The 6,273-nt window shown below is 34.2% G+C and overlaps 1 long non-coding RNA gene across 1 annotated transcript in view; it reads left to right on the top strand.

Annotated features, from left to right (window-relative positions):
* Positions 1 to 4,650, top strand: part of LOC108521371 (uncharacterized) — a 12,593-nt gene extending 7,943 nt beyond the window's left edge. The window contains exon 3 of the long non-coding RNA XR_001883174.1: positions 3,518 to 4,650. This is a non-coding gene — a long non-coding RNA (uncharacterized LOC108521371). The remainder of the gene's footprint in view (positions 1 to 3,517) is intronic.
* Positions 4,651 to 6,273: the final 1,623 nt, after the last annotated feature.

The raw sequence follows: 6,273 nt of genomic DNA, 5'->3' as shown, positions 1-6,273 counted from the left end.
TTGAATTTATTTATGTAAATATATATATTTATATTATTTGTACAATATATAAAATACAGCCTCTGGATGATGGTATCTTTCTCCAGAGAGGAGAAATATACTATATATATAGTATATATTTGTATACAATATCCAGCATGTGAGATAAAACTTACCTGTCATACAATGAAACAAAATCCAAATGCCAAAAATTAGGGAGAATGAACAGAGAAAATTACAGATATTGAACCTTTAAATACCAAGGATTAGCATGTTTATTAAAGGAAATGAAAAAGATAAAAGAGTTTCACACAGAACAGAAATAAATTAAAAATACAAAAGGTAAATCCTAAAACTAACAGTACAATAGTTGAAAGTATCATTTGACAAATGGATTTAGCATCTGATTAGACATAGCAGGAAAGAGAATATTTAAACTAGAATATAAGTCAATAGAATTAATACAGGTTGAAGCACAAGCAAAAAAGGTGATGGAAACAGAGAAAGGGTGGAGATGGTAAATGGGACATAATTTAAAAATATAAAATAGCTGTAATTGGAGTTACAGAAAGAGAAGAGAAAAATAAATCAAAAGTAATAATGAGGTTGTATTTCCCAAGAACAATCCAAAATTGATAAAATTCATTGTGATAGCCTGCCTCCATGATGACGTCCAGTGTTCCCCAATTCCTGGTATCCATGCCCTACTGTTGAGTATTTGCTGGACTTAGTGATTCACTTCTAAATCATAGTGTGATGAAGAAATGATGGTTTCTGACTCTAAGTCTAAGCCATAAAAAGGCAGTATGGCATCTTGTGCTCTCTCTCTCTCTCATTTTCTGTCCTCCTCTTAACCACTCATTCTGGGGAAGTCAGCTGCAAGAGACCTACAAGAAACCAAACCCCTGCCAACTTCCATGGTTGTAAGCTTATACATGGTTCAGCTCTTTTAAATAACTACCACTCTACCAATAGCTTAACTGTAACCTCACGAGACATCCTGATGAAACCACCCAACTAAGTCACAATTGGATTTCTAAGTCTCATAAGATAACAATTGTTTGTTTTAATTGACACAATTTTTAGATTGTTATAGATCAATTGATAAGTAATACAATTACATGATTTAAAGCTGAAGCTAATGGTATGACCACAAAATCCCGCGAAAGATCAAAAGTGGTCCCTGAAAGTACTCTTTAGTCAGACAAAAAATCTTTTAATGATGTTAGAAACTATGACTCTCAGATTCTCTCAATTAAAAAAACAGGGTTTCTAAAAAGTGTGAGGGCTTTTTTCCTCAGGAGAAATATAAGTTAGAAAACAGTTTGTTTCAAAGAAATGCTTTAGTATTTGTTTAATGGAGTGCACAGAAATAAGATTCATAGGAGACCAACAGTTTTAAAATATTTCCATATTTAGCAATCTACCAGTTTGAACTGAAAGAAACAGAAAGCACAAAGTGTAAAGGGTCCTTTAGACCCCCAAAATTAACTGGAAGGAAGCAGGTTGAGAAAACTATTGAGCTGTAAACACGTGCTAAATTTCATGAAAATGAGAATATGCCTCAAAAAGTTGATCAAGAGCCAGAATGGATTAAAAGGTCATGAACAGTCATTTATAGGCATAAGAAACAATAAATACCATCAAGGAACTTTCATTGTAAGTTCTGTTTTCCAGTCTGCCATCTTTTTTTTTTTTTTTTTTTTTTGAGATGAAGTCTCCCCTTGTTGCCCAGGCTGGAGTGCAGTGGCACAATCTTGATCTTGGCTCACTGCAAGCTCTGCCTCCTGGATTCACATCATTCTCACCCCTCAGCCTCCCGAGTAGCTGGGACTACAGGCACCCACCACCACACCCCACTAATTTTTTGTGTTTTTCACCGTGTTAGCCAGGATGGTCTTGATCTCCTGACCTGGTGATCTGCCCGCCTCGGCCTCCCAAAGTGCTGGGATTACAAGCATGAGCCACCGCGCCCGGCCCAGTTTGCCATCTATTTTAAAGCATGATTTAACTAACAATAAAAATAATTTTCTCATGATCTTCAAAAGTCATTGTTTCTCTTTCAAAAATTTAAGGTGTCATGGAGTTTTAGCTAACCTACCAACTGTTTAATATTAACAGCTTGTTTACCTGCAGAATCAAAATTAAGACTTAATCCAGTATAATAGCATACATGTGAGGGATGGTCTTCTGATTTCACTGTTAGAAAATTTCTTAATCTTATATGCAATTTCATTATCTCCTATTGATTATTTTTCTCAATTGTTTAAGGAGAAAAAAAAAAATACATCTACTTAAGGTATTCTCTTAATAAAACCACCCCTTTCCAAAATGGAAGAAAGTATATTTACACTGCAAATATGTTTTACAATTTGTGATTAGGCCACAATTCCAGTGATATTATTTGAAAAGCATAAATAAATTAGCAAAACTTACTAAAAATAGGGAGACTGAAAGATCTTTAGGAGTCTAGCCATTCTCTCACCTTTGTGGAGTTATTATTAGAAAAGATAACATAATCTCTTTAAAATGTCCTGCCGAGCTCTGTTTACATTCAATCTAATGATAGCTATTTATGTAAAATACCTTCAATGAGAAGCCATTTAACCAACAAATATATTTACTGAGCATCTACGGTGTGCCAGACACTATTAAAGATGCTGGAGATCAAGAAAACAAAATGGCACACTAGGAGAAAGAGTCCCTCAGAATATGCATTGGACTTCATGGAATATACATTGTAATAAAAAAAGATGGCCAAAAGAACAAATAATGAGACAAATAAAATTCGGGTGAACAAGAACTAAGAAACAGATTACAGATCACTGGGGAAAATGCTACTTTAGATAAGTAGTTAAGAAGAATCCCTTTGAGCAGATGTTACATAAGAGGAGACCAAAATAAAAAGGAAGTGATCAGGTGAAAAGGGAGTTGGCAGCACATCTAGTGGGGACAGGGATCCAACATGTACATTTCACTGAATGTACATCCAACACGTACATTTCCACTGAAATGAAAATAGTTTCACCTATTCTAGCAACTGAGAAAAGACCAGTAGGTAGGAAGACATAATTGTGAAATGAATTTAGTTATTCAACAAAGGTGAATCATGCCCAATTGTGACCACAGCAGAAATGTTAAATTTTCTTCTAAGTGCTTTGGGAACCTACAACGTTTAAGTAGTGTAACAATGTGATCCAACTTATATTTCAAAAGATCATTTTTACTGCCACATAGAGAAAAAATTGAAGCAAATTGTCAAGAGGTAGTCATAGTAATTTCCATAATTGTTAATGGCAATCCAAGAAAAAGCAATGCTATAATAAAGAAATCCATAAATGGGAATTTTTTTGAGATATCATTGATATACAATTAAAAGATGTACTCAATATATTTTAGAGATATAATAAATAGGACTTGCTGGTAAAAGGATTAAAGGAGAGTAATTGTTAATAGAAGCTGAGAATTACTCATATAGTTACTAATATAAATTAGTACTATCAATAATAATGAATTGCTCTTGAATTTCTGGTTTTAGGTGGATGGTAGTGGCAGTTATTGAGATGAACAAGAAAATGTCGGGATGAAGGTGGAATATCAAGAACTTCAGATGTTGTCTAAGAGGAAGTTCTCTGTGAGACATGCAATACAATTAGAGGGAAACAAGCAGTCAAAGGAGACACTTGTGCCGAGAAAACAGAATTGTGAGTCATCAGCATAAAGATGACACTGGAATTCACTGGAATCAATTAAACTGACTGAGAAGAAATAATTAGAGAGAAATGAGTAAAAGGCACAAGACCAAATCCTGAAGATCTCAACAATTAATTATTTGGTTTGGGAGGATAAGCTGTAAAACAAGATTGGGTAAATGGTAGAGGGAAACTCAAAAGAGAAAATGTTTGTAGAAGTCAATAAAGAAAGAATATTTCAGGAAGGAAAAAGGGCATTTCTTGAGCCCTGTAGTACAAATGTCAGTGATGACCTTGACAAGAGAATAGTCAGTGGAATGATAGAGGGTGGAGTCAGACTTTAAGGGGAGGAAGGAAGACTGACAGATGAAGAAATAAAAGCTCCTTGTGAAACAAATCATTTAAGAAGTCTATCAATAAATCAGGTCACATAAATGCTGCCATAACTGGAAGGGACATGGACTACACTGATACGGGTTTGGCTGTGTCCCCACCCAAATCTCATCTTGATGTAGTTCCCCCAGTCCCCATGTGTCATGGGAGGGACACAGTGGGAGGTATTCAAATTATGGGGATGATTTCCCTCATGTTATTTTCATGAGAGTGAGTAAGTTCTCACAAGATCTGATGGTTTTATAAGGGGCTTCCCCCTTTCCTTAGCTCTCATTGTCCTGCCACCACGAGAAGAAAGACATGTTTGCTTCCCTTTCCATTATGATTGGAAGCTTCCTGAGACCTTCCCAGCCATGAAGAACTGTAGGCCCATTAAACCTCTTTCCTTTATAAACTATCTTTATAAAACTGTAGGCCCATTAAATCTTTTTCCTCTATAAATTATAAATGGTGTTAAGTATGTCTTTATTAACAGCATGAGAATGAACTAATTCATACACAGAACAATTGGAGAAATCAGAATTGTTTGTGGGGATTATCAAGTAGAGAGGTGTGCCTCATCAGAAGGAACATAGAGTACACTCAAAGCAGGTACAAGTTTCACTCCACAAACGTAGATGTGCAAGAAATATAGTTTTCTCTCTTCCTTTCTTTCTCTCCCTCACTCCCTCCCTTCCTTCTTTCTTTTTTAATTTAATGTAATATTCATTTTAAATCCCAAATGGGGAGGGCAAAACTTACTCCCAGTCCATTTAAATTCCCTATCTCTAATTCCTGATATTGTGTGTAACTTCTGTTATCTTAAATATTGGCAAGAATTTCATAGATAACATCTGGTTCTTCAATCCCTTTTGACATCCACTGAAACATTTATTATTCTATCTGATCCACTATCATTGGTCCATTTCAGTGCCTGTGCTTTATCCCATGTTAACGTTTGAATAGTTTTCTTACTTTTAGAAAAACTTCTTGATAGCATTACCTGCACTGCTTACATAGCATACCAGGACATGAGGATATCTGTGAGGATGTTACAAGATGTCTAAATCAATGCCATGCTTAACTGTTGCCAGAAAGAGCTAAGTAAGTTCATTTCTAGTTCTATCTATCTATCTATCTATCTATCTATCTATCTATCTATCTATCTATAAAATCATATATCTAATCATCTATATATCTAAAGTTATATACATGACTTTTTATACCTATTTAAAATTATATGTATTTATATATATGTAAGAGTTCTGCCATCTTCCTAAAGTCTACCAAGACACAGAAGTGCATATGTGTTTTTGCTTTTAGATTTCATAAACCTAACTGGCTTTCTTCTGTTCCATTCCACTTGATTCATATCCCACTTGAGGCTTAAACCTCTTTTCAAATGGACCCTCCCAAATCGAAGCTTTCCCTGTTTCTACTCTCATACTTTATTTTTCCAATCTTTAACTAGTCTGACTCCCATAAAACCCTAGTTCTTATAACACCAACATTCTCTTTACATACAATTTTCATGATATGAGTTCTTTATATTTCCCTCCAATTACTAGGTTTTTGGAATGCAAACAGCAATATTTAGCCACCATATTATCTTATCTGTATTAGCCTTTCTTTGAGTGAGGAAAGGGTCATGTCATACAAGAAAATATTGAAAAAATATGGATTAATATTTTGAAATTGTGCCTTATAATTTGATAATACAGAACAGCACTACTTAAAGAAATCTTTTCAAATAATCTTTAAGCAACCCCAGAATTCTGTGAAGAATCATTAGAAATATTTTTAACATAATTTTTAAAAAAAATAAGCTGTAGAGGCTAAGGCTATGAGAGTAGAAAAGTACAGACCAGTAGAAAATAGTGAATATGGTACATGGAAGAAAACATATGCTATTATATTATGCCAATTTTAACTAAAATTTATTAAGTCTTACCCAAAAATACAAGTAAGTATATTAGATTATCTGTGCTGTCTAATGGGTAATTAATACTGTATTTTTGTGCCGTGTGATAATCTGTGCTTAAGTAACAAGTTGCTTAAACAGAATAGATGAGCTAGATTTGACCATGTCATAAGGCTATGGCATAGAGTGCAATATTTTAATATTAAAGCTATATACTAGTACTGGAGTCACAGAAATAAATGATTGTCACATTCTCAAGCAGTTGATTAATGAATGTAATAATCAACAGGAAGATAAGACAATGTGCTT

Source organism: Rhinopithecus bieti, unplaced genomic scaffold (assembly GCF_001698545.2).
Source record: "Rhinopithecus bieti isolate Rb0 unplaced genomic scaffold, ASM169854v2 scaffold_60358, whole genome shotgun sequence".
In the NCBI taxonomy this organism is placed as follows: domain Eukaryota; kingdom Metazoa; phylum Chordata; class Mammalia; order Primates; family Cercopithecidae; genus Rhinopithecus; species Rhinopithecus bieti.
This window is presented reverse-complemented; position numbering and strand designations above follow the sequence as displayed.